The sequence below is a fragment of the Lutjanus erythropterus genome, chromosome 15 (assembly GCF_056507025.1).
Source record: "Lutjanus erythropterus isolate fLutEry1 chromosome 15, fLutEry1.hap2, whole genome shotgun sequence".
In the NCBI taxonomy this organism is placed as follows: Eukaryota; Metazoa; Chordata; class Actinopteri; order Lutjaniformes; family Lutjanidae; genus Lutjanus; species Lutjanus erythropterus.
In genome coordinates, this window is record NC_139331.1 from 24,955,590 (window position 1) to 24,982,656 (window position 27,067).

Sequence of the window (27,067 nt, forward strand, 5' to 3'; positions counted from 1 at the left end):
AGTGTCACAACTCTTAAAGCTTTTGTTCTGGCCGCCTGAGCTCTTCATTAACCCCTTAACAGACAGTTTGGTCCCTTTTCCCCCCTGAAGTAACTGTAAACGGATAGTTGAGATTACTTAATGTAGGTGTGTCTTCTTGTATGAGGTACTTATTGATATGCAGTGTATTAACTACAGTATGATGATGATGGTGAGCACGCTCCCAGTTTGGAGAAGCAGAGAAGGTTACGAGCATGAAAGCTAAGCAATGTACTGCTGTGGACAGGGTCAGTAGGTATTTTAGCAACTTAAAAAAGCTATACCTAAAAAAATCAATATCAGTTTAAGTGTACACTATATTTAGAATATTTTAAGCACTTTACCTTGCCATCGGCCAGCCTTTTCTTAATGGGAAACCACAAATTTATCAGCCAGATATCTCCAGCCAGCCAAACTCCATAGGAAAAATCAGTAATTTTACTGCACAGAGAACATGAGAGTTGCTGGCTTGTTTGTGTTATTGTGTGACCTTGGTGGTTTAAAAGGATAGTTTGAATTCACACAGTAACAAACAAACTAATATTGAAGCTGCAGTAGGTCAGCAACTTTTGTGTTCTGCAAGGTAAAATGATTGATTTCAACTATGGAGTTTGGCTTATACAACAATGGTTCCCTCTCAGAAAACTGAGAAAACTGTCTGACTGTAGACAAAAGTGGTGAACATATTCTAAACAGAGCATACACTTAAACTAATATTGATTATGGTGGCTAAAATACCTTTTGTTTGTTTAGCTTCTGTGCTGGTACTGTGTGTGTTGTGTGTGTGTCATCACGGCAAAATGTGGTTCTGAGACCATCAGAAGAACGACCACAGACGCGGTTTCGACTACTTTGCCAGGTGTTTATATGTCTGTCTGTGGACAGATTTAGTCAACATGATAGCGTCACAACCATGCAAAATGCAGTTATGTAACTTTACAAGCGTGCAGTTGAATGAAGGCCAGGTCTGAAGATGGGTGTGGTCAGTGTCAACATCTCGACAGCCATTGTGGCAGGTGTGAACCCATCTCAAGACGGTTAAATGCAGCACCACTTTATGCATTGGCAACTAGCTGCATCATTTTATCAGTCTAATAAACAGCCAGTTGTTGGTAGTGGGGTTATTTTGCTTTGACCTGACCAAACAGTAGTGAATGACATATTTGCCCGAAGGCTGTCTGTTAAACATGAAGGTAAAGCCACAGGCAGTTAGCTTAGCTTAGCATAAAGACTTGAAACAGAGGGAAACACCAAGCCTGGCACTGTCTACCTATCAGCAACTGTAAAGGTCCGTAATTAACACATTATATCTTGTAGCTTGTGCACAGAAGCAGTGTAAACATGACTGTTTTTAGAATTTTTATTTCCATACATACACTTAAAGCAACTTGATCAGCTGCACTGATCTCATTCATGTTTGTCGCTATTTTTAATGGATGTAACCAGGTAGCTATCTAGCTATGTGGGAAGGCAACGTCTCCATCCTTAATCCTGCCTATTAAGATCTAATTGTTTGTCTGTGAGGTTCAGCAGGTTTAATTCTCTCATTTCAATTTATTCAGTCATTAAAATAAAAAATCACTGAGGTTTCCCTCATTTGCAATGAAGTCTAAATAAAGAGAAATACGCAGTTTAAAAGAATTTAAAGAGGAGAATAGTCAGTCAAAATAATTGCACACTGAGGTGAAGTGGTTTGAGATCATCGTCTAAGACTCGATCTGCAGACTTTGTTGTGCACAATTCCATGTGTTAGTTGCACAAAAACTAAAAGCAGATTTTCCAAGTTACAAATAAACCCACAGGACTCGAAGCCCATCTACTTCAGACTTTACTTCAGGCTTGTATGTATGAAAGCGGTCTTTTGTTGTCTAGTTAGTGATCCAGTGCAGCACACTTGTTACAGCACATTTTCCTGTCTTATTATATCATCAGAGTCCATAAATCAGATTTTTGGCCAAAAACACCCAGTAAGAAGCTTTTAACATTCTCTGTGCCGAGGCTAATTTCATCTGTGTAAAATCGACAATCCTGATTAACTCTGTAAAGTCCTGTATTGATTTTCCTTTTCCCACATTTATGAGGTTTCCAGATTCCCGAACGGTATTCCTTTGGGCTGCAGCAGTCAGCTCGCAGTGCCAGGCAGGACAAGTCCAGGAATTTTCTGACTCTTGCCGGCCAGAAATCTTACTGGAGCACCGGTTTCATCTTATATAAGAGCAGGATTCCCTCAAAATTGGCCCGGAGGAGCCGGAGGGAGCATCCAGGAAAACAAGGAGCGTCTTCGCCATTTGAGCAGACTAAACAACAGCGACACAGAAATAACTGCAGCTGCTACGTCAACAACAACAAGGTCAACAGCCGCAGCTAATGATAGAGCTGGGTGGCACCACGGCCACAGCAGAACCCAGATAAAGTATTTACGATAGCAGATAATGTCAGTATTCAGCTATGCAGCGAGTTGGTATTCACATTAGCAGTTCCAGATAAATGACAAGACGTCAGGAGGAGGAGGAGAGAGGGGGCGAAAGAGCAGAAAAACAGGTGGTTTACAGGAATTACAATTTCCATTTCCTGAGAGAATATCATCTGGCTGTAGGGGTTGTAGATAGATATTTCTTTACACATCAACAGTACGTGAAGCAACATATTGTTAATGCCTTCTGTCTTTTTATTGAGAGATAATAACATTTAATTTTTAAGGACTACAGATTGCAATGTGACATGTTTTATAGAGTAAATCTGAGATGAGTGTGGGACTGAAAAGAAACTATTGTGCTTTGTTTCTTTATGGTCTTGTATCACTCTGAGTGTGTGTGTTTGTGTATGCAGAGTGTGTGTTGAGTGAGTATGTGAGCATGTGTGGCGGATATGGGGAGGAAGCTGTGTTTGGCCCCAGATTAAAATGCAGGACAAGGGTCCCGCTCCAGGAAAGGAGACCAGCAGAGCGGACACAGAGGGACTTTTCTCCCATTAGGGAAACACGTAACGCAAACGAAAATAACATATTTATATACAGTACTGATACTTTATTTACTAAATAAAAAAATATATCTTCAATACATAGTAATGTGTTCAATATGCATACTTTATGTCATGATTTTTTAAAGGCCAGAAGAACAGATTTAACGTGATTTAGGAGGAGAGTATTGAAAATCTATACTCAATTTTAATATTTTTTTTTACGGTGTACTGCAATTAGGGCAAAGTTTGTGCATTTTCATTAACCAATAGTTTAAAACGCTGACAATCAATTAATCCTTAATAAATCATGATAGAAAGCATTTTTCAGATGTAATTTTCTCTTTTTTTGTTATTTTAAACTATAATTTTAAGCTTATGCTTTAAGTGTGTGGCTCCACCACACAAAATTTTTTTAGACTATCAATTAAGGATCGATCAATACAATTTGAATTGGTTGAATTCTTAACAGCGATTAATTGATTAATTATAAATCATTAACATCCCTGCAGTTATGAAAGTAATGTCAATGCTCAAGGTGGCATTAGGTTAACTGCTTTCCAAAGCACCGATTTTAAAGAACAACAGAGCTCCAGTGACAAGTTCATGTCAGTGACATCAGAGAGTAACGTTACATATGAAAAAGTAACAAAGCTAACGTTAGCTCGGCATTTAGAGCAGACTAGTTGTAATGAAGGTATAACTTGCAAACATAATTAAGTTTCAAGTAGATTAGTGGCTCCAAAATATACTCAAGTAAAAAGTAAATCACCGATGCTTCTGATGATGACAAATGCAAACATCTGTGAAAATATTGGTTGTTTCTGTGCGGTTGTTCTTAATGGCACCAGGTCGGATTGTCTGTGAAATCAGACGACACGATCCTGTGTTTACATTTTTCCAGGCAAAGTCACAGTGAGTAGCATGTTACCCAGTTAAAAGGAAGCAGGAAGGAATTTTTCTTTAGACAGATTTAGTTTTGATTTTATATTTTGTGGTTATTACAGTGGAAAAACTACCTCTTTTGCACACAGGGGCGTCCAAAATCAACAAAATACGAACGTTCCTTGTAGCAGCTTTAATGTCAGTAACAGCAAAGACTGACGCAACACATGAAAAACTAGCATCAATAATATCAGCCTGGCATTTAGAGCAGACTAGCCTATATTTTGTAATACTGCATCGATTATCAAAAACGCACATTGATAACTCTGATATCATGATACGTGTCATATTGTTAGATTCTTTGCTCATATAAGCCCTAATAAATGTACAGATATTTCTAAAATCTGCAGCATATATTTCAAAATGTGTTAATCAAACTATGCAATGATGGAAAATACATGTATATCAGAGGAAGGTTATCCCTGACGTTACGAATACTACAGTTTATCACCAGGTTATCATCAACAGTAGCAAATAATAATAAGTCTCAACAACCAGTTTACAAGAAACCATGACCACAATTACAAAACATAAGAAGTCAGATAACCAATAGTCAAGTGACAGAAACCATCAAGCCATAAATTTCGACAACAAATGAGTTCATCCCACTTTGTCCGCAAATCTGTGTCCCTCAGAAGCTGGGTGCTCCAGTTAGAGCTCCCAGAATGAGGACAGACCACAAAGGAGGACACACGTGTATGCGCGCACGCACACACGCCCACACACAAACCAAACACTTAAGAGTCTCAGGTTATGGTATTGAGATTAAACTATAAAATAACTGTGTCTCAGGTTAAAACAGACCAGTTTGATTTCTTTTGTGTCCAGTTATTCATCATCAAACGTTCCCTGTGAAGATGATACCTCTTAGACTTTTCTGATCAAAAAGTACGTTCAAACTGTACTAAGACCTACATCGAGACATAACAAACACACCTACAAATGTTGATCATCCTCTCATACATGCAAACATGAAATCATTATTATTGCCACGTCCACCAGCGACTCCCAAGCTTAAACCCAAACTGGTACTTATGGTTTCTAATTAGACCAGTGGGCAAAGGTGCCATTAGAGTTAATTGAAACTTTGGACAAAGTAATTGGAGGTCAGACTTGGTTTGGTAGAGTCGACCTCTGCAATTATGATTCAATAAAGAGCTTTTAGGAAGGAAAAAACTCTGCACTGTGACGTCTGAGTCCATTTACAGAAAATGAAATGATTTCACAGATCGATAACTGAGGCCACACACAAAGACAACGACAACCTGCCACTCACCTCAGAGAGACCATTCCCACGATTAGCCTGTCCTCAGCCGCTGGTATCCCAGTATCCTGTCACAGGTTAGATCCATTAGAAAGGTTTCATGTGCAGTCTCAGAAATGCTGACTGACTTTAGAGAGGTAGGGAGGGAGGTAGGGCTCGTGTCAAGGCGGCCCGGTCTGCGGTCCACCCCTCTATGAGGTCAGATCAGAGAGACACTGAGAGGAAAGAGACAGAGAGAGGGGGGAACAGATGGAAGCAAAACGCAACTGAACTGACTGCCCACTGGGAGGGGAGGGGGAGAGACCGGGAGAGACGAGCTCGCACATCCAAGCAGCCCACTTCCTGACCAATTACTGCTGCAAGACTAGTCACTCTCCCCCTCTCTTTCCAACTGGGCCCTTGCTCTTTCTCTCTTTCTCTTCCTCTCTCTCTCTCTCTCTCTTTGCGGTGTGGGATCGCCACCAGAGCTGGAGAACGGCCAGCTCTGCAGGCGACACGAGTGGCAGAAATCACACTGGAAAAAAACAGCGAGAGGAGCTGTCACTGAAACCGTGACGAAGGGGCTGGTCAAGAATTAATAGTGATTAACAGAAGAAGAAGGGGTGTGGGTGAGCGGGCGGGCGGGCGAGTGAGGCAGGAGGAGACCAGCTGATGCAGAGGAGGAGAGAAAAAGAGGGCAGCGCAAGGACGAGCCGTCTCGTCTAACCCCAAAAAACACGACAAGTGGGTCACACCGCACTCAGCATCAATCTAGAGCCTCTTTTTCTGACACTTTCTTAGTCTTGACTCCCCAGTGTCACTTTCAGTATCACAGCTTCTCTTGGATGTAAGAGGTCGGGTCAGGGTAAAAGGTTAGACTACCTAAAAACAGCCAGAGAGCCGAGATCACAGAGCTCAGAGCTCAACCTGCTGTGAGCTAGGGTTGGGTATTGTTTGCATTTGAACTGATTCGAAAGCGAAACCGTGAATTCGGTACCTTTTTCTGTACTTTCCTCTCTCTAATAGTAATAACAAAAATGTAATTCCTGTAAGTCCAAACTTCTCAATTTTAATGCGTTACTTTTTAAAGAACATTTTGTTATTCATTTATAAGGATTCAAACACCTCATGACAGAAAACCTGTCCCGTCAGTCTGATCCCAGGGTATTTAATGTTGTTGTTTGTGTCTCGGAGGAAGCAAATGCGATATCCTTCCTGTTATGTTGTTGACGTTACTACCGTAGTGCTTTCATGCTGTATAATTTCCCCATTAATGGTGTGCAGTAGAGTGCTGCAGGGATGAAATATTTTTGCGGGCCAATCCGGAGGTTAGCATCACTCTGGCTTCCTTCAAGTTTATGATATTTACACATTTTGTTCAGCAAGATAATCTTCACAAAAACCACTGTTATGAGGTCTGAAGTAAAAAGCTAAAATTAGCAAACAGCTATAAACAAACTACACCATACTGACTCAAATTCACCACCAATTCATGTCTAGTGTTTGGTAAGATGACGTTTAATGTCAGCAATATTATTGTAGTCTCATTTAGCCACTTATTTCAGGAAAACAACAAAAAAGAAAAACATACTGACTTTGAGGCAAGCGAACCAGAACTGCTAATATGCTAACTCACTTCCATGTTCTGGACTCATTCTTGCAGCACTGTGTTCACAAATATCAGTTTCATACTAAGTTTCTGGACATACTAAGTGTTGGTGAGGAATTTTGGACGCAGCCAGTGGTTGTTAGCTAGCATTATTAAAAATGCTAAGCCAATGTGAACCAAGACAGTCAAAACCGGCCCTGTTATCTCCAGCAACGACTTATAGCAATCACTTGAAAATGTCGATGATGTCCATCGCTCACTTGAAGGTTTGTTATTCACACACAGGCAATTTTCCATTTTCAAGCTAAAGCAACACACACGATGACCTATTAGTTACAATGAGACAGCTAACTTTAGCATTCAGCCACTTCCTAGCTAACACTACCATTTGATAGTGTTACATGACATGACAAGAAAGGCAGAAATTATGTCTAAAGTATCAAGAGCAGATCTTGGACACATTTATTTAATGATGAGCCTGAAAGTATCGCACAGGATGTAAACAAGCGCGCAGTGTAGGCTAATGTTGTCCAATTGCAAGTGTGCTAATGTTAGCTGCGGCTGATGCGGGGGACTTTATTTTCAGCCTATTAAACAAGGTTCAGCTTTTAGACATATTCTGTGTTCGTTAGTCATATTGCCCTTACCAGCTTTGCTTTTCACACTACAAATATTGCAGCAAGTGTTGTCTGTGTCAAGTTTTGGAAAGTTAAAACACACTTTCAACTACTTTTTGCTCGCTGTTTCCCTGACTCACTGTGACTTGAAAAATTTGCTATGACTTAGCGCCACTCTCTACTCTGAAATTTGTCACCGATTGTACAGATTGACAAAACGTGAATCAATACTCAGTAGTACTGACGTAATTTGGTTGGTACCCTTAAATGTACAGAGTTCGGTACCCAACCCTGGTATGACCACACACAGAAAATATCCAAGCCAGTAGTCATTGTGTGTGTGTGAGTAATTTAGTCATTGTTCTGCATCCTAACGGAGCAGGATGGAGGAAAGTCCCCTTTCTGGGAGCCAGTGGCTGTTGTGTTCCTGCCTCCTGGTAGCAAGGCTTCCGGGGATTGATAAAGCAGCTCCTGGCCCTGTCAGCGCACACACTTTCTCACTTCCATGTTTTCACCGGTCTTAAGTTTTTCCAGGGAAAACAAACCCGCACGTGGTGCTGTGCAATCGCAGACGGAGGCAAACATTGACCTTTGATAAGAAACAGACTAAGATACGCTTAACTCTTAAAAAAATTGACCTAAATCTTAAAAAACATATATGATCTGTGCACATATACAATGGAGCATGCAGAGACTTTTAGCATGTCACTCAACATGAGGGGCTTTTTTAGCCACCGCTGTCTGTGACCTACTGTAGCGGTGACCAGTGACCACACAAACAGCTCTGATGTGGGTCAGTGATTTGCTGCTATTATCCTAACCTGGATTGAGCCTTTGTAACCAAACACCACACCTTGCACTTTAAAACAGGCAGAGACAATGACAGACGATAGCACCGTGTGTGAGGAAAAACAAGCTGATAGCCTCCTGCCAAATGGTCATTCTTATCATTGCTTTTATTCTGCCTTGAGGGCAACATGGGCGGAGTTTACCGCAAGTGTCAGGTAGGTTGTCAAACACAGAAAAGTAGACAAAACTGACTTTTCAATGATTTCCTGTGATTGTTTGAGATATCTAGAATCTGATAGCATATGGTCATGACAACACTTTATGGCAGAGGTATTCCTTAATATTTATTCTGTCTATGAATAATCTACGTATATGCAGTGAGGCTATAAACAGCAGATGAACAGCATATAGAGAGAGTTATCAGAGGTAATAATGAATGCTGTTTCAGGACAATTTGAGGTCATGTTTTTTATCCATTTCTTGGCTAGACTGCAAAAGCGATGCCAGCCTGACAAATGCGATTGTCCGTGACTAAGTAGGTAAGTAATCAAGTTAAACTATTGATGTGGCTGGCTGAGTTTTGGAGTTTCTCAGCTGGCTGTTGCTCTTTCAAACTGAATCCTGCAGAATGGCAACTGATGACAGTATCGCAAAATTTACATATATTGCAGAATTATGAAGTGGCAAATTTTCCAGGGAAAAAAGTAAAGTTACTGCTAATGCAAACTGAACATTTCCTTCTGCAGAAGCTTCACATTTAAAGCATTTAACTGGTGAAACACAAGTTTCAAGTCAGTTTGAAATAATGCAGGGAGTAATGAAACAAGGAGCAGCGAGCTGTTAGATAAAGAGCTGCAGGCAACAGGCTGCACACCTCCATCTTTTCACTGTGTTCATAGACTCCGGCTGTATGCAGCTTAAAATCAGATCAGGGTTGCTCATTGAATGATGGACGAAGGCCAAATATTACCTAACTTCTTTATTAAAAGAACAATAGTTTGTTTTGCTGCACCAGAATCCTGTAGTAGGAGTATTAAACCACATTTGCTGTTGCCACTTTACATTTCCTTTACAGATTTTAACCATCACTGCTCAGTGAACTGCCTCATTTTGTATGTAACTGAAAACATTAAACAATAATAGACTAATCAGACCTACATAAATGTGATTTATTTTATTTGAAAGTTTGGTCCCAGCAGTGTCTGCTTAGAAAAATTCAAATGTAATTGAAGGCCCCTGAATTTGTCGGTCGACAAGCAATTCATTCATTCTTTTGATTTTGGATATTTGGTCAGACAAAGCAAGTAATTTCAATTCTATAAATTATAACAGCCTTCTTACTCACTATTTTCTGACCAAACTATTAATCATCTAATTGAGGAAAATAATCTGAGGATTAATTAATCATGACTGCGTAAGTGCGGCCTTACAAAACACTTAAAGCAAGTAGGTGAAGTCCAGCTTGCGCTGATGTCATGAGCTACATTCAGCTGTGTGATTATTAAGAGGAAGCCTGACACATCCCATTCCACTTTGTCCTATATCCCACTGAAAATCAGAATAAAATAGCTGGATGCAATGGAAAGAGAAAAGAGGTCACTGTATTTTTGTCTGAAGCCACTGGTGGCTACCAGGGGATCATTACAGTGTTGACAGACGCTGATGTTCCAGTCCAACAGGAAAACAGAGCAGACTGAATCAAAGTGGACAGATGAATTGCACAGCAGCACAGGGCCTCCCCAACTAACAACAGGAAGAAACCCGCCTCCTCCCCCACCTACCATTTCCTGCCTGTCTTCTGTTGCTTGTTTACAGACGGAGGAATCAAACAGGACGTGACATCATCAGGCAGGTGAATCATAACTCATGTGCCGGCTGTGTCATTCCAGCGTCACCAAACATTACGCTCTTATCATTTATCTCCTCCACCCAGGGGATTTCCTGGTAGCATCAAATGGACTGCACAGGAAATGTTAATGAGTAAAACTTCATTTCTTGCTCCTTTATTCTCTCAAAGTGTTCTTTGTTTTTCTGATGTCATCGAGGTTGAACGTGACTTGGTGGTGAGTTTCTGATACTTAGCTCCACCCTTATCGGACGTGTTCCTACACCAAACTAACACCTACTGTTGTTAGATGAGTAGGAAGAGGGAGAAATTAATAAGTTAGTTTTCTGAACACATATACCCATGACATGGCTCTGCTAGCTTTTATGACCTACAAGTGAATGATCAAATGCAGGAGATACAGGGTTAGAGAGTCCCTTGAAATCACAGTTGATTGGATCATTTTGAGTTTAAGAGAACAAAAATATTTTCAAAAAACACTAAAATGTTTGACGTACATTTGTCATGAAAAATAACTGAACAATTAACACAATGGCACTGCTTGACTATATACAAGATGCCAACCACCTCACCACACCTCCTGCTCCTGCTAATGTGTGCCCAGCGATGCTTTATATAACAAGATAACGCATTACAAGCCGTGCCAATGGTATGAAATCATACAGCCTACTCTTCCTGTTTCCTAAGTAGGTGGGTCAGAAGTGTTGTCGGCGTTGTGAACATTGTATGAATGGGTGAAAGCAGATACAGTGCACTAAACACAATACAAATTTCATGTGTGCACCTTATTTTGTTGTCATCTGCTAGCTTAATATTCTTAATATTGTTACATAGATCTTGCACGCATGAGAAAAATTGGTCCAATATTTACATCAGTGACTATCTGGCAAAAGAATCAGAAAAAGAACAAAATTTGTACTCACGGTCACTTCTCTCATGGGTTTGAATAGATTCAGGAGCTGCCGCTTGTCCACTAAAGGGGCAATGCAGTGGTGAAAATTATGTGACACAGATACAGGAAATAACTCTAAAGGGTGTCGTCTTCTCAACCAAGGTAAGACATCCCTGCTCCAAGCCAACATGTCTCTACGCCAAGCTAACATGTCCCTGCATCAAGCTAACATGTCCCTGCACCAAGCTAACATGTCCCTGCTTCAAGCTAACATGTTCCAACACCAAGCTAACATATCTCTGCAGCAAGTTAACATGTTCCTACACCAAACATACACATCCCTGCATCAAGCTAACACAACTTGCACCAAGCTTACATGTCCCTGCACCAACCTAACATATCTTGTACCAGCTTAACAAGGTCCTGCACCATGCTAACATGTCCCTGCACCAAGCTAACACATCTTGTACCAGGTTAACAAGGTTCTGCACCAAGCTAACATGTCCCTGCACCAAGCTACCATGTTCATATAGATGTAATAGATGAATGTAGATAAGGCATTGCCACTTTTTCCTAGTGGCTACTTGCAGTATTGCAGCAAAAAATTTTTGGAGTTTGCACAAGATGAGCAATTCTCATTGGATAGTTCATTGTAATACATCTATCAACATGTTCCTGCACCAAACAAACACATTCAAAGAGAAGAAAAACTCCATTAAACTCCTGGTAAGACAGGAGATTAATAACTGTAATGAAGTACTTGTGCCAAAAATCTAACAGGGTAGAAATAAATTTTCCAGAAAAACGCAACTGAATCAGGTGCTTTTCAGTTCAAGAACACCAAACTTCACCAAAAAGGGGTTTCAAACTTTTTTACAATAAAACTGCAATTCAAAAACTTATAGCATATTCAGCACATCGAAGGTTGGCGACAGTTATTGCTACCTGACATTTGACAAAGTGCGCTCACTGCAGAAAAGCCTTGACATCATCAGCAGCATTAAAGGGACCTCTTGAATGAGTCATCACCACTTTCATGTTGGCAGCTCTGAACTACACACACTTCGATTAAAATAATATTTCTTGGTGTGGTTTAAAAACTGTAACTGATACTAACCCCCGCTGCTATAAATATGAATGGGACATGTCGGTGAGTGCATGTGTTTGGCATTAAGATTAAAAGCTTTACATTATAGTTAAAAACAGAGGAGAGGCCACGGCTCAACCGCTGGGCTGCTCTCAACAGAAGTGGGAGCCAAAACACATTATTGCTCAGACTAAGATAAAGCAGGGGTGAAGTGATGTGTGTGTGTGTGTAGGCGCCACACTCAGTGCATGTCTGCTTATGTGGGTTTGAGTGGGATAAAGAGCCAGGAGTGCGTGTTGGCAGGTTCCCTTTGACCTGTGGAGGCTTTATTTTCCCTCATATTCATATTGGACTAATACTCTGCCTTTCCCATGCCAGTGAAAACCCTGGAAGCCGAGCCCTCTCCGGCCCTCTCCTCTCTTTAGGGAACCTAAGATGTCACTGCACACAAAAGGAGCCGTGAAAGCCGTCCAACTCAAGCAGGGGCTATTATTTACAGTACCAAAAGAAAATCGCTCTTCTCCCGAACAGTAACTCCCCCCTCCCCTCCGAGCGTCAGCCGTCTGTCTCCTCGTAATGCTTCCCCCTATTTCGCCCTTTTCCAATCCCTTCCTTTCATTTTTTTTAAACTCTTTTCTCCTGCTTCACTTTCCTCCAATCATGTCTCTCCCTCTTCCCAGCCCTCTCAGCCCCACCATAATAAAGTAAATAGTGGGTTTTGTAACCAGTAAGCCCAAAATTAGGAGTAAGCCCCAAACTGTGGCTTCACCAATCTTCATTGAGCCATTCAAAACAGGCAGAAATATCCACGCTGATCATATAAGTCCCTCTGAGGGGAGAAACTCAACTTGGTGAACCCTTAAAAAATAAATAAATAAAAACTTTACACAGCAGCCTCACATTTTATCCCTCAGGGGAATTAATATGAGCACATGAAATTATGTACTTAAAAGTCTGCACACACAAAATACGCTGGCGCTCACTGTAAAAATGTCTGCAGATTTTACGGTGAAAAAATGTCAAACCGTGACAGTAAAAGACCACAAACTTATGTTAAATACAGTTTCTGTAACAGTGAAAAACAGGGAAAACTTTCCTAAAAAGTAAAAAGGTAAATAAAAACCGAATGCAATGATACATTTTGACGTGTATTCAATTGAATACAGTACAAAGACAAGATACTTTATGTTCAAACTAATGAACTTTATTGTTTTTTTGTAAATATACACTCATATCTAAATTTGATGCCTGCAACACGTTTCAAAGTAGTTGGGAAAGGAGCAACAGAAGACTGGACGGGTTAATCGTAACATAATAGTATCATGATTGGGTATTAAAATTCTTTAAATTTTGTTTTTTATTTACATTTTACAATGGGGTTGTAATAGACTTATCATGGACTGTTAATTGCACAGTAAAACACTGTTATGTTTTGTTGCACAAACCGTTATTTCTTGTAGTAGTCATATGGTATTTTCATGTTAATTATATGGGCAACCACAAGCACGTTTTTTTGCCGACCATAATATTTTTAAAATAATTTTTAAATTGACTTTTACTTTCTTTCTTTTTTTTTTTTTTTTTACAGTGATCACAGATCTGAAAAACTACCCATTTTGAACTGACTCCAGCAGGAGATTATTGGTCGATTATAAACTTCAAAAGTAATCTGGTCTTTCTGAAAGTTTCCATGCAGTTAAAACACAGGTGCTGCACGCACTAGAGTGACTTATCCAGTAAAATAAACTAAAGCAAATGTTGCTCTGCCCAGCTTCTTACTCTCTCTTTGAAGTCTTTGTGATGAACGCATTTGATTAATGAATCAAAATTACGAGGATATCTGTGCTGAAAGATGATAATTGCTAACATGCGTTTAATCCCTGACACACTGGCATCAGAGTATCAGCACAGTTTCCACTGAAGTAAATGTTTTACAGATGAAAGTGTCAGCCTGGCTTTTACAAGGACAGATGAAACAGCAGAGTGATTTCATCCCAGGTATTAGCATAACTGGTTTTTAATAGTTGCCTAGCAACATGATCAGTGTATTGTTGAGAAGCTGTTGTTTGATGGACGGCCAAGTCCTGCTGCCGCCACTCAGTTACAAGCTACTGTTTGAACAGCAGTCCAGACTGTGGTCCGGCTGATGGCTTTAAGTCACTGTCACATGTCGCTGTAATAACAGCTAGACACCAAAAACTAGAAATATGTTCCCAGTCCGTCTAAATAAAGTTGTTAAAAGGCTCTGACTGGAACTAGAAAAAGTTCCTTCCCTCATGTTTACAGTAAATACAGATGTTAGTGACAGGTCTTAACCAGAGCCAGATGTGACCAAGAGGAAGATGGGCCCCATAAACACTTTAACACCCACAGACAGCCTGACACAGCACTTTCTACACCCCACAGAAACCAAGAAGATAATATGCAAAGCATCTGCAGTCTCCGACCCAAAATACTGAAAATGTCGCGCTAAACAGCACTGAGATAATACAGCATTGTTACCATGGCAACTCATATACAGCATATTCACTGTATTATACAGTTGCCACAATAGGAAAATTTTAAACTTTAATAAAACAGATAAAAAGTAGGCACTACAAAATTAACAACCTGTACATAGTGCTTGAATCATTTGGGGTTTTCTGCTTTTTAAATGGTAGGGTGCACAAAGACCATTTCATGTGGACTGACTGCACAACTGAACTTATGTTGGTTGTTGCCACCGCTTATTACCTTATTTATATACCTTTATTTAACACATTTCAGTCTTTACACCTTCATATGGTAAAACTCCATGTTTGAGGACTGAAGCAAAATGAATACAAGTGAAGTGACGGCATGCTGGATTTTTTAGTTCTTTCACAGTCAGAGTGTATCCTGAACTTTTGGTAACACTTTGTTTGAGGGGGTGTGCATAACTCTATCATAACACTGTCATAAGCATGTTATGAAAGCTATCATGAACATGACGGAGTCTTTATCAATGTTAATGACTGTTCTCGTTAAGAGTCATTTGGTCAATTATGTCATTTTTAATTCAATTTTTGTTATTTTTTATGACAACATGATATCATAAAGCTTAAAGAAACATTATACCATTGGAGTTGTCAATAAATGTCATTAAATGTTGTAAGGCCAGTTCAATGACACATTTTGCTCACAGAGTAGGCTGATGGACAGGTAGCGGTTAGCTAGTTTACTTGTTGCTAAACTATGCTAACCACTATCTGCTGCTGTAGCTGGTGTTAGCTAGTTAGCTCAATTAACTGAAGAGCTAGCTGCCAAATTAGCTGACTCAGTTCTGACTATTTGCATAAATAAATGCAGGCCTTTATGTCACTGACTCTTGAATCTGTACATAAGCAGCGACTCTACAAACAGTGTTCGGGAGGTAAACAGGAGTGTTACAGTACGTGGGATCATGAAGATGTTATCATGAGGTCAAAATCAGCAGCTGAATAACAACTTCTGTCTGTGCTGACACAGGTGAAACTGATAGCCTCTGTTTGTGCTGCATCATCACCACTCAACATGCGAAAGATCTTTGAAAGCATCACACAGTCACACGATTATAAATTAAGCCTGAGACACTGCCAGCTTTTTAATTCTACTGTAACTCTATCTGTCTTTATTTCCCTCCCTGTGTTTCTGTTGTTATTTGTCTTTAGGTTCACTGCAGTGTTCACCGCCTGGATTCGGTTTCAGCTGAAGTGTGCTGCTGCTGCCGCTGCCGCTAATATAGGCCATCAGTGACTTCAATAACAACACCCAGCCACCCGAGCCCAGCCCGGACCCCAAACCTGTCATACGCACACACACGCACGCACACGCACACACACACACACACGTCCCCATGGAGCTGTAACAGAACTCAGGATCTAGGATGAGAGAGAGAGAGAGAGTAAAAATGGCTTGAAATGAAAACCATAAGATGAAATCAAAAGGAGAAAAACAAATGTCTGCAATATTTCATTTCTAAACCTATCAAATATTGATGTTAACATAAAAACACATGACTTAAAGCTATAATATGTAGCATTTCCACATTAAAATGTCTACAAATGCTAGACACATGCTGTATAGGCCTATATTTTGTTGAGTTGTGTGCTTATATCATCCTAAATGTCCCTAACAACGTTCAAACACAGAGAAATCTGTACTCAATTCAAGATAATGATGTGTTTCCTGCTAGCCTTTACTAGCCAGTCGCTATAACTTCTGGGAAAACACAGGATAAGTCAGAGACTTGCGACTAAACATATCATGAATAAAAATTTAATATTACCTCATCCATAAACAAGATTCCTGGCTGAGTCATGTCAGATAGAGTTTCATCAGCTATGGTGGTTGTTTAACAGTGAAGAAAACAACTTCCATGATCCCACGCCTCACAACGTCACCAGCTACGTCTTTTGTTATTGCTTTATATTTATGCGCTTTATTGTGAGGGAGATAATTGTGCATTTATGCACTGAAGTGTACTTCAAACTTTACTCTTTTTCTGGCTTCTACAATGGGTTAATAGGCTACACAGTTAAATAGTTTCTCTCTTTTGTCTGTTTTTGTGATTGCAATTATTTTGAAAATTGACTGGATTCTCTTTTTTATGCATCCAACTTCCTGCCTGTCTGATCTGCTCTGTGCAGATTGACGTGGCATCTGTCAAAAAGTGGGGTGGAGAATCACCTCTGGGATGTCGTAAGATGTTGGCGTTCTTGTTAGATGTCAAAACAAGTGAGACAATATATGTCATCTGACTGAACATAAGCGAGGTCCGGTTCGGTCAGGCCATGTTAGAGGTACTGTGATGTAAACAACGGAATGGGGTAAATGGTGAATACTCGGTTTAAGCTATTAAATGATGTCTAAACCACAGAAAGGTTTGAGAACTCGGTCCGCAGGAAAGGCTGTGATATTTTGAGAAACTAAGGTTAATAGAGTACAAGTTGGCCCCTCCGTCTTGGAATGACGACCCTACAATTTTGCCTTCTATTTCCTATCCCGACTTAGTGAAATAATTGTTTTTTTTCCCTAAGCCCACACACAGCTGACGAGGTTAACTGTTACAAAGGTTTGGAAGCCTATAATGAGATGATATGTGGACGGTGAGAGAGGCTCAGTATCATATCTCATCACTGACGTGTGCTATGAAAGCCAAGGTAGGTGATCAGCTGATCTTTACATTTTCAAGATTTAAATATCTAAAACTTTTAGGAGTTTGAGTCTGACAGTCAACTAGGGCAACTTTTTGGATCAAGATGCTGATCTGTCAAACACATAAAACAATCAGAACCTCCCCCTTCAACCAATTTATTAACGAAGGCAACTGAGGAGACACTGGTTTGTAGATCATCTTGTCATGCTGTGGTCAGTCAGCCATGAAAGTCCCCGTAAAGTACACAGTGGACCGCCATGAAGAACTGCTGCGTCAGACGACTGTCACAGAATACACTGCGAGCAAAAGTGACTGCACAAAAAAAAAGAAAGGTAGTACAGTATAAACATGTTAGAGATATTAAATGACACATGCACTGGTGCCGTGCACTCTGGTGAGGATGAATGGCTGTGGTCTATATGTGGCCTGGATACACGAGAGCCGAGGAGAGAGCTGGATGGAAGAGGGGAGGAGGCTCCTTTATTTTTAGCGTTGTTCCCCTGCGCGCTTATCACCAGGATGTGATTTAGAGACGAGTTTCTAACTGAGCCTCAGTGCTTGTAAAGACCTGCCAGGCTGCTTATGAAGAACGGTTACGTTTTTACATCACAGCGACAGACGGACGGAGATGAAAAATCTGACCGGAGAGCTTTGGAGCAGAGATGTTCTCAACTAAGAATAATCTAAGTCATGTCAAGTTTATTTGTTTAGTGACAAATCATACCAGAAGTTCTCTGAGGACACTTTTAGAACAGGTCTACACTGTTCTCTCTATAATGTTATTTACAGAGACCCAACAACTCTCACACAAAGGTGCTAACTAGAACTGTAAAGGGTTCTTCAGCTTATGCCCATAGGGAAACCCTACTTGGTTCCTGTTAGAACAGGAATTAAAGGATAATCAAAGGTCATATTGCTATGAGAGATCCTAGAGAGAATCCTTTAATGTAGTATTGGTTCCACCTAGAACTCTCTCTGGGGGTTCTTTCTATAACTTTTCCATCCTCTAAAGGTGCCAAAGCTCTTAGAACTCAGCCAGGGGGTTCTGCTGAGAACCTTTTTATATCCCAAGGGTTTTGTCTTGAACACACCTGGGGGGGTTCTACTGAGAAACTTTTTTATTCCATGGGTTTTATAAAAAAAAAAAAAAAAAGGGTTCCTTGGATGGAAAAGGTTCTTAACAGAAGTCTCGACAAACCCTTTCTTTAAAAAATGGTTCTTCAGAGGAAAATGGGTTTGGATTGAACCTCAGCTGTCCAGGAAGAACCTTTTTGGAACCCTTATTTCTAAGAGCGCACCAAGAACAAGCAAGCGATTCACAATGAAAGAAAAAAAAAAAATCTTAGAAAAGGAGACACCAGTTAGAAAAACAACCACTGGAAATATTGCTGTGCTGGGGATTTACAACTGTTTGATAGTTTAGAAAACTGCACCTGCAGAGCACTCAGTACAGGGCAACTTCCTAAAACACAATTCCTTCACATCAAACAGGATCACGCACACACACACACACACACACACACACACACACACACACACACACACACACACACACACACACACACACACACAACACAAGAACTCCACTCATGCAGACGTAAGAGGCTATTTATACACCACTTCCTTTTATTTACCCAGCTCATTGTTCAGACCACATCTGCTGAGGGCCATGGGCACAATGGTCAGTCCATATAGCTGACCACACACACACACTCTCTCACACACACACACACACACCCCAGCATGCACAGAACAAGCCTACACGCACACACTCAGTGTGGCCCTGCGGCACAAAGACTAAAGGCAGCAGCCAGACACAAGCCAGCATTCAGAAATATCCACAACTTTTGTTCTGGGTCCGAGGGACGAACTCCTCAAGCTGATGCCACCTGTTACACAGGCTGACATTCTTGCACTTACATGCACACACACATACACACACACAGGAGCTCACACCCACATCCAAACACACATTAATTCACACTCGCCTGCACACAGACCTGCACAGATGCCGTATGTTAGCTCTATTGGCACAGTTGGACATTTGGCTAAGTGCTGGAGATGACAGCTCATTACTGCCTGTCTGCTTCATGTCAGCTTCAATACAACAGGAAGTCAGTGAGGAGCTCTAAAGAGCCACTGGACAGCTCATAACCCTCACGGCCCGCAGGCTGTCGCCTCACAACAGAAGCTAAAGAGTCAAGCACAGCAGACAACTTGCACACAGTCAAAGTCTGTATCAGTCCATGGGCCAACATTTGGATACCAAGGTGGCAACATTTCTTTGGTACCAGTTCTTTTTTTGTAGGGTCAATATGTTCTTTAAACTATGACAAAAGTTTCAAATTCCTTAAATGTTTTGAACAAAAAAATTGTGAATTTATCTGAAATAATAAGGCTGACAAGATTAAAAGGCAATACATATATAATCATATTCATATGAAAATTGTGGATTAAACCTAAAAAAAAATCTTGCAGCAATGAATTTATTCTTAAAAGTGTCCTGGAGGTAACAAATCTGTAAGCTGCATAAATCCAGTTGGATCAAATCAGCTGTTAATCAAAAACACGCATTCACAGACACAATGACATTCAAGTCCCATAATTCTAGAAACACTGCTCTCCTTTTTAGCAATTTACTCTGAGTTATTTCCTATGAGGACAGGAGCTGCCCGAAGCGGCCCCTGCGGGGTAAACAGCTCAGATCATTATCTTCTCAACCCTCCACCAGCAAGCCACAGGGGTACAGTGGTGGGGTAGACGAGGGGTGCAGGAAACCAGTATGGTTTTATTCACAAACCACAAACTCAACCATTCAGCCACAGATATCCATAAATCAGATCCAGGTACACAGTAACATGGTGTTAAAGCCTGCAAATTGAGGTACTTTACACCTTCTACAAGTTTTATTGCTTAAAGTGTGAGCAAAGTTGACTTTATTGCAGGCTTTTCTAAAATTATTCAGATTAAAGTTAGTTTAAAAGGTGAAAAAAGCACTACAGTCATCTCAGGAAAAGACCTGTTCAGAAGGACATTTTATGTAGGACATACCGTACAAATGACTATTGCATGAGCTGAAATTGGATCAACAAGAAGACAAGCACCTCAAGGGAAAATAATCTATAGTTCAGTGTACATAACAGTTCCTCAATAAAAAACACTTGCACACAAATGCACCCTGAGGCTCTTCCTACCGCCGTTAAGACTATGTTCATGCTGAGTGGCGGTTAGAGGATAAACACACATCCCTCATGTTTTCATGAGGGTGCTATGCTTTTTGGCTCGTACTGCAGAAATAGAGGCTGCTGATTTTTTCGCTCCCTCTACATATTTTCTTCGCCACGCAGGAAACAGGCGTTTGTCAACACCACAAATAAATGCTGTTTGTTTCCTGTCCTTGACTGGGGATTTTTCGGTTCATTTGGAAGCAGCATGACAGATTTTGGACCTGAGCGTGGAACTGAAATTAGATCTGTGTTTTTCCAAGCCATGCAAACCATAAAAATGAGGGTTGCAGCAGATATTTACAGAAAATGTAAAGCACACCTCAAACTTAAGTGAGTCAGCTGCAACAGTTTTCCCTTTAACACGGGAACAAACTGGTCTGGGTAACAAAGAGGTGTGAAAAACAGACTTTACACTGAACATAACACTTTTTGACACAGTAAAACAAATTAATTTTTCCTCTTTCTTGTTATATGCTCTGGGCTAGGTTGAAAAGAAAATTAAATTTTTGTTGCTGGGGACCCGTAAAGGTGACATGTATATGACATCTTAACTTAGCTAATGTTAGCAAAGTGCTGGCTATCTAGCTAGGGATGCACTAATACCACTTTTTTCAGACCAAGTACAAGTACTTACAGTTGGGTTCTTGCCAATACCAAGTACCAATATGAGCACCTAACCTTTTCCCCGCCATTAATGAGATATTCCGTCAATTGCTGATTTCACTGCCAGGCTGTGGGGGGGCGCTGTGACAGATCATCTGACAAAAACTTGTCTCTCTCTCTCCAAGAAAACTGCCGCAAAACTGAAAAGCAGCAGACGCTGCATGAAAACATCGGTGCTCAGCTGCTGAATATTCTGTGGGTGTTGAAAAATGTGAGGGAACAGTGAATTTTGTCAAAAATGCTGGGATGGCTGGCAACTGTTTTTTAAAAAACACTGGCGGGGACAGAGTTGATAAAGCCGTTAGACATCTTACAATGACTTTGATTTTTATTTTCATCACATGTTCCTCACTTTCTAAATGTAACAAATTGTTGTTGCTGTTTCCCGCTGCTAGCATTAGCAAACTCCTTGAACTCTGCGTTGTGTTGGTTCTTTAGATATTTGATCAGTTTGCTCATGTTGAAGGAACTACTTATGATGAAGTGGTATCAGAGTAACTCTCTGAGTACGAATGTAAGTGTATGAGTAGAGTATTGGCCCGATATCCTTATATCTAGATAATCTATATCAATTGGTTTGCTAGCGTTATACTACAGAGCAGAACACTTGCTAATTATTTAGATAATCTACATCAACTGTTAGCTAGCTAATTCATTTCAATTTTATTTGTATAGCACCAAATCATAACTTAGTTATCTCAGGGGACTTTTCAAATAGCGCAGGTCGAGACTGTGTTCTTTATAAACTCAGTTATTCCCACCAAGAGCGAGCACTGAGGCAACTGTGGAAAGATAAAATATACTTTTAACAGGCAGAAATCTAGTTAGCTAGTTACATCTAATGGCGAAAGTTAGCAAAATGTGAAACGACTGATCGACATAAGTCATTAGCTAGCCAGTTAGCTAGCATTTTGCGAACATTAGCTGACTTAAGATGTAATTATAGCTTAAATGTATGTATATATATATATGTCACTTTTACAGTTCCCACAGCAACATCTTTCGACTATCCTCATAATTTGGTTTTCTTTCCGACATAGACGAGCCTAGCACTTAGTACAGGGAACAGGACTGGAGAAAGTTGAGGTTGCACCGGGTACCAAGCTTGCTCAACTATTATTGAAGCAGTGAAGAGGTGAGATTTCAGGGTTGGTTGTCGAAAACCTTTAATATCTGAATCAGCAGATATTCAGTTTTAAAGCTCAGTTTTACATCTGAAACAGGTGTTAAAATGGGTCAAGACTAACGGCTTAAAAACATCCTGACGTTCATTTAGAAACCAACTGTCCAACCGTCTCTCTTAATCCTCTGCTTATGCGGGCATCCACACTGCTACACCCCGGCGTTCAGAGGGAGTCGGACCCCTGCCCCTGCCCTCCAGACGGGGGTTTCCCTGCCAAACGCTGCACAACAATAAAACAAAGCCATCACACTGGGGCCGGCGGGGGGAGGTGGGTGAGCACGCAGGGGTGCAGGGAGGGCGGAAAGTGAGAGGAACAGCTGCTGAGTGGGAGAGTCGGATGAGTGGGGGGGCGCCACGGGAGAAAAAGAAAGCTCGAGGAAGGAGGAGGGGGCGAGTTCTCTCTTTTCTCTGTCGGTGAAATAAATTACTTTTATGTTTGCGGCCTGTTCAGGCTATGCTTTCGTTAGGGTGAGCCCCCCCCCCCCCCCTCTGGTCTCTTTATGCATACACAAATTGACAAGTGCACAATGACACAGCTTATGGCTATACTGTTCCCTCCACAATATTGGGGCTCAGTGTGGGAAGTTCAGCGCAAATGTCTCAGAAAGCTTCACCGCGCGGACCTGTTGGCATCCTAACATGTAAACACGCTCACGCACAAACAGTATAATCAGTCACAGTCTGGATTTTTTGCTTCACAGACTCTCCTGTCCCTCCGTCTCTGAGGAATTCTCCCGTATTAGAATCAGCGTGTTGTCACTCCGCGACCGAACTCGAAGAGCGCTGACGGATCTGCTAAACACAGGGATGGAGATGACAACTGGAAGCTGCTGTTAAGTCGAGAGCTGGAGGCTGGCCAGGTGTGTGTGTTAATGTGTGCAGCGTGACAAGGTTCAACAGGTCAGACTTTAACTCAAAAGATCTTCTGCTGTCGTAAGAGCATCAGAACTGTTGTCCTTTACCCTCCATGTCAGCAGACACATGTTGGCAATTCTCTGGAAGAGTTTACATCATAAATTTACAACATAATCACTAATCTTTTTGGATATTACATTAACAGTTAATAAAAGAACACATCCTCATTCCACTGATCCAATAAGTTTTACAGCCTGTTGTTGGTTACCTCACTGTTTCTAAGAAACAAACCGGTGGAGTACAAGTATGCGAGCTTAGGGGGTACACTGCAAGGCACACTTCATACACCCCTCCTGCACGGACAGTTGGTCTGACCCGCAGGTCACTCGCCTGATGTTTGAGTTGGTACAGCCCCTTGGCGACATCCAAATACAGCTGCTCACTGCACTCAGCTGCCGCTATAAAACACCAGTCAGCAAATAAAAAAGAATGGAAAACAGATTTGCAACTCACTTTATTTGGGACATATTTAAGGCAAGCTGGTTAGTCTCTATTTTAACACGGGGGCTAAAAAAAAAAGTTTGTTAATCCCATTTCGCCAACTTCCTCACCGCAGCTTTTTATTTATTTTAGAATTTAACAGCCCGTCCAGCTCTCATCCGCTGTTACCCTCTTTCACTCTTCTTCTCTCAGCTTACGCCTCTTTCACTCTGCAGCGCCTTTACATTAAAATGAATGGATGCCAGAAATAGTGCAGTGTATTTGGGGGGTGAGACTGTAGACATAACAAAAATCAGGGAGGAAAGAGGCCAGCCACATATACAGGACCTCTGGGAGTACACTGGGAGGAGGGAGGGAGGCGCCGAGGCCAACAATGGCACACATTCACATTCTGGTTCAACCTACAAGTTTCTGCTGGCCTCATTATTTAGTCGACCTGAGTGGAACAGCATTCGGTGTAAGAATTCAATTCTGGTGATCAAACTGAATTGAAAAAGTGCAGCGGAAATTAAAGGAAGTGTACTGTGAACAGCTTGATAAACAACAGATGGGGGACTAATTGTTTTTGGATTAATGGCAGTTTGGTTACTCAAAGACAGCTTCCTCTTTGATTAAGTAATTTATACAATTTTCTGCATGATGGAACATTAATAAAGATATTTGTTTGTACGTTGTTGTTCAAATTTAAGAAAGTGAGACATCTCTTTTTTCCACATCTTTTTGCGTCTTCGGTGTAATTTTTCATCTTCTTAAGTCTTTTACCTTGTTTTTTTTTTGTCAAATTAGATCTTTATTTCTTATGTTTTATGTTGTTTTTCATCTTGTTATGTCTTTTATGCTGTTTTCGTTTTGTTACGTCTTTTTCGTCATGCTGCATCTTTATGTTGTTTTTTTAATCTTGTCTCATGTCTTTTTGTCTCATGTTTTTTGCATTGTTTTTCATCTTGTTGCTTGTTTTTCATCATGTTACATCTGTTGTGCTTGATATGCACTGATGGGTACACCAAGACATCGTTTCTAAGTGCTCTTGTCTCATCCATTTAGGTTGAAATCAGTCTTATTGTTGGGAAGGCAGTTGGCAATGATGCAAAACAAAAATAATCAACATGTCCCCTCAAACGCAAAACTAAAGTAAAAAAAAAAAAAAGTAAATGTAGGGAGTAGAAAGTATAGATATTTGTCTTCAAACGTAGGGAGTAAATGTAAAAAGTTGGCAGAAAAATAAATATTCAAGTAAAGTACAGGTACCTACAAAATCTTCTTAATTACAGTATTAAAGTATTTGTACTTAGTTACTTCCCACTTCTGTTAAGAATATGTCTTAGACGGTGTTTCACAAATTTTATAAAGCTTCCCTCAACTCAGAAAACTCTTTTTTAATGGAGTCTGGAGCTGATTTGCCTCCACCTCAAATTACTCATGCGGGTTTTACCCTGAAGGACAGAAATCCAATCTCAGTGACGGTAACAAGGCCACATTAAAAACGCCAGGTGTAAACACAAATGCAAGATTACAAAACGTGCCTGGACACGGATCTCATTTTAAAATCAGGTGTAAATGGGGCTTTAGTTCCATCTACAAATTATCGGTTAAAACAAAATGCATCCATTTATCTTGTTCTTCCTTTACAAATACAGATGGTTCCTCTAATATCTGAGACAATTTAAAAAATATGTGTTGCATCACTTATTGCTGGGAAGTTAGTGGTTGTGTTGTTTGTGGCATGTTACAACAAACTTTGTTACTTATGAGTCAATGAAACAGAAAGGATCATCTCACAACAAAATCCCCCTTGTCGCTCCCATAGTCTCATCTTCAGTCATCAGACTTTAATCTGTCTTATTTATACCTGATGACATCTCATCTTTGAGGCGACCCGCCCTAAAGACAGGAACACAAGGGGAATTCATAAGTTTTTTAGAATTTAAAAACAATCACGGTATAGAATGCTGGCATGACATTGTGCAAGTAAGATACTTAAAAGAAAGGGTGGGAAAAAATGGGTTCTTCATGCATTATCAGATGGAGTAAAAGTTTGTATTAAACTAAATTTAATACAAAGGGACTACCCACAAGCCCCAGGGGGTCGCTCTTCCTATCCCCCTCGCCCTCGCACTTCATCGTTCACCAGCAGATTCCCACTGCCAATCCAGGGCCGAGGGGATATTTAAATAAAACTAGAGGAATTTCTTGTCCACCGCAACATTAAACTCCACATAGTTTCCCACCTCAGAGTTCAACCACCTGATAAACTTAGCAAGGAATCCGCCCGACTGGCATAAAAATGTCACTAGTTGTCATGGGACATTCTCTGGCTACGGCGAGCTGGTGACCCCAGACCCATCCTGGCATTCTCCTTCTTCTTCTTCTCCTTCTTCTGGCCTTTCCCCGAGCAGGAAACATCCAACAGATCATTTCAGGACTATTGCACTGATTGAGATGATGGAGTGAGTGAAAAAAAAGCCCCACGGGGGGGGGGGGGGGGGGGGGTTCAGTTCTCAATGTGGGAAGCTTGGGAACTTGGTTTAAAGCTGCTCTATCACACAAGAAGAAACAGCAATGACTTAATGATAATGACACTTAAGAGACAAACAGAAATGTTGGTGATGGAATAAAATAAGTCAGTGAGCAAAGTGAAGCTGTTCTCTAATCAGTGTTGGGTGATTAGAATTGAAACACTGTGAGGTCCAGGACTTTGTGGAAGAATAAACAGAATCTAAAGACCTAAAGGGTAAAGACAAAGTGCCACATTTAGCCACTTGATAAGCAGGTATGTTTACACGCCCTTATTATAAAGAATTAACTCTCCATTGTACGGTGAGTGCAGCCCAGAGCTCCGACAGCAGCACATTCAGCCCTTCATAATGTTTACAGTCCGTTTAGTGGGCAGCAAGAGCGTCTGCAGCCACCGTACAATAAGTGAGTGGGTCGACTGACCTGCACTCCCATATATAGCCGCTACTATTAGGATTCCTTTCATACTATCTGGAATTAGCCTGCTGCTTTCAGAGCAGGAGTATTTCAGTCTCACCCTGCCCCTGACCTCTGACCTTTTAGCCTTTAGTTTACATGGCCACAACCTGCAGGGAGCTGAGAGAGGCAAGTGCACGGGCAAACACTTTTCAAAGCTGCTGCGGCGAAGACAAAACAAACTGTTGCATTTAAAGGAGAAATCTGTGATATATTTACTGTAAAAGATCATAAAATGACCATGATAATTTGAAATATTCACTTGATCCTTTAAAATTTTTGTTTTTACATTTATTAACTTGAGCTTTTGTTTGCCTGTTTCACATTAATTAGAGTTCAGATTCATGCAGAATGTTTGCCAAATGATTATGTGTCTGTTTATGAGTTGTAAAAAAGCATTAATAATCTTTTCGAAGGAGTAGATGTTTAGAATGGCAAAATTAAGCAATATGTTAATGTAGTCTGGCAGAAAGTGAGACAGACAGTCACTGAACTCAAACTTCAGAGTG

General features: G+C 40.7%; 1 protein-coding gene across 1 annotated transcript in view; it reads right to left on the reverse strand.

The window, feature by feature from the left end:
- The window catches only part of LOC146314490 (pleckstrin homology domain-containing family G member 1), a 60,801-nt gene extending 55,296 nt beyond the window's left edge, over positions 1–5,505 (reverse strand). Inside the window, exon 1 of the mRNA XM_084737299.1 lies at positions 5,198–5,505. The gene's annotated coding sequence lies outside the window, so the exon portion shown is untranslated. The remainder of the gene's footprint in view (positions 1–5,197) is intronic.
- Positions 5,506–27,067: the final 21,562 nt, after the last annotated feature.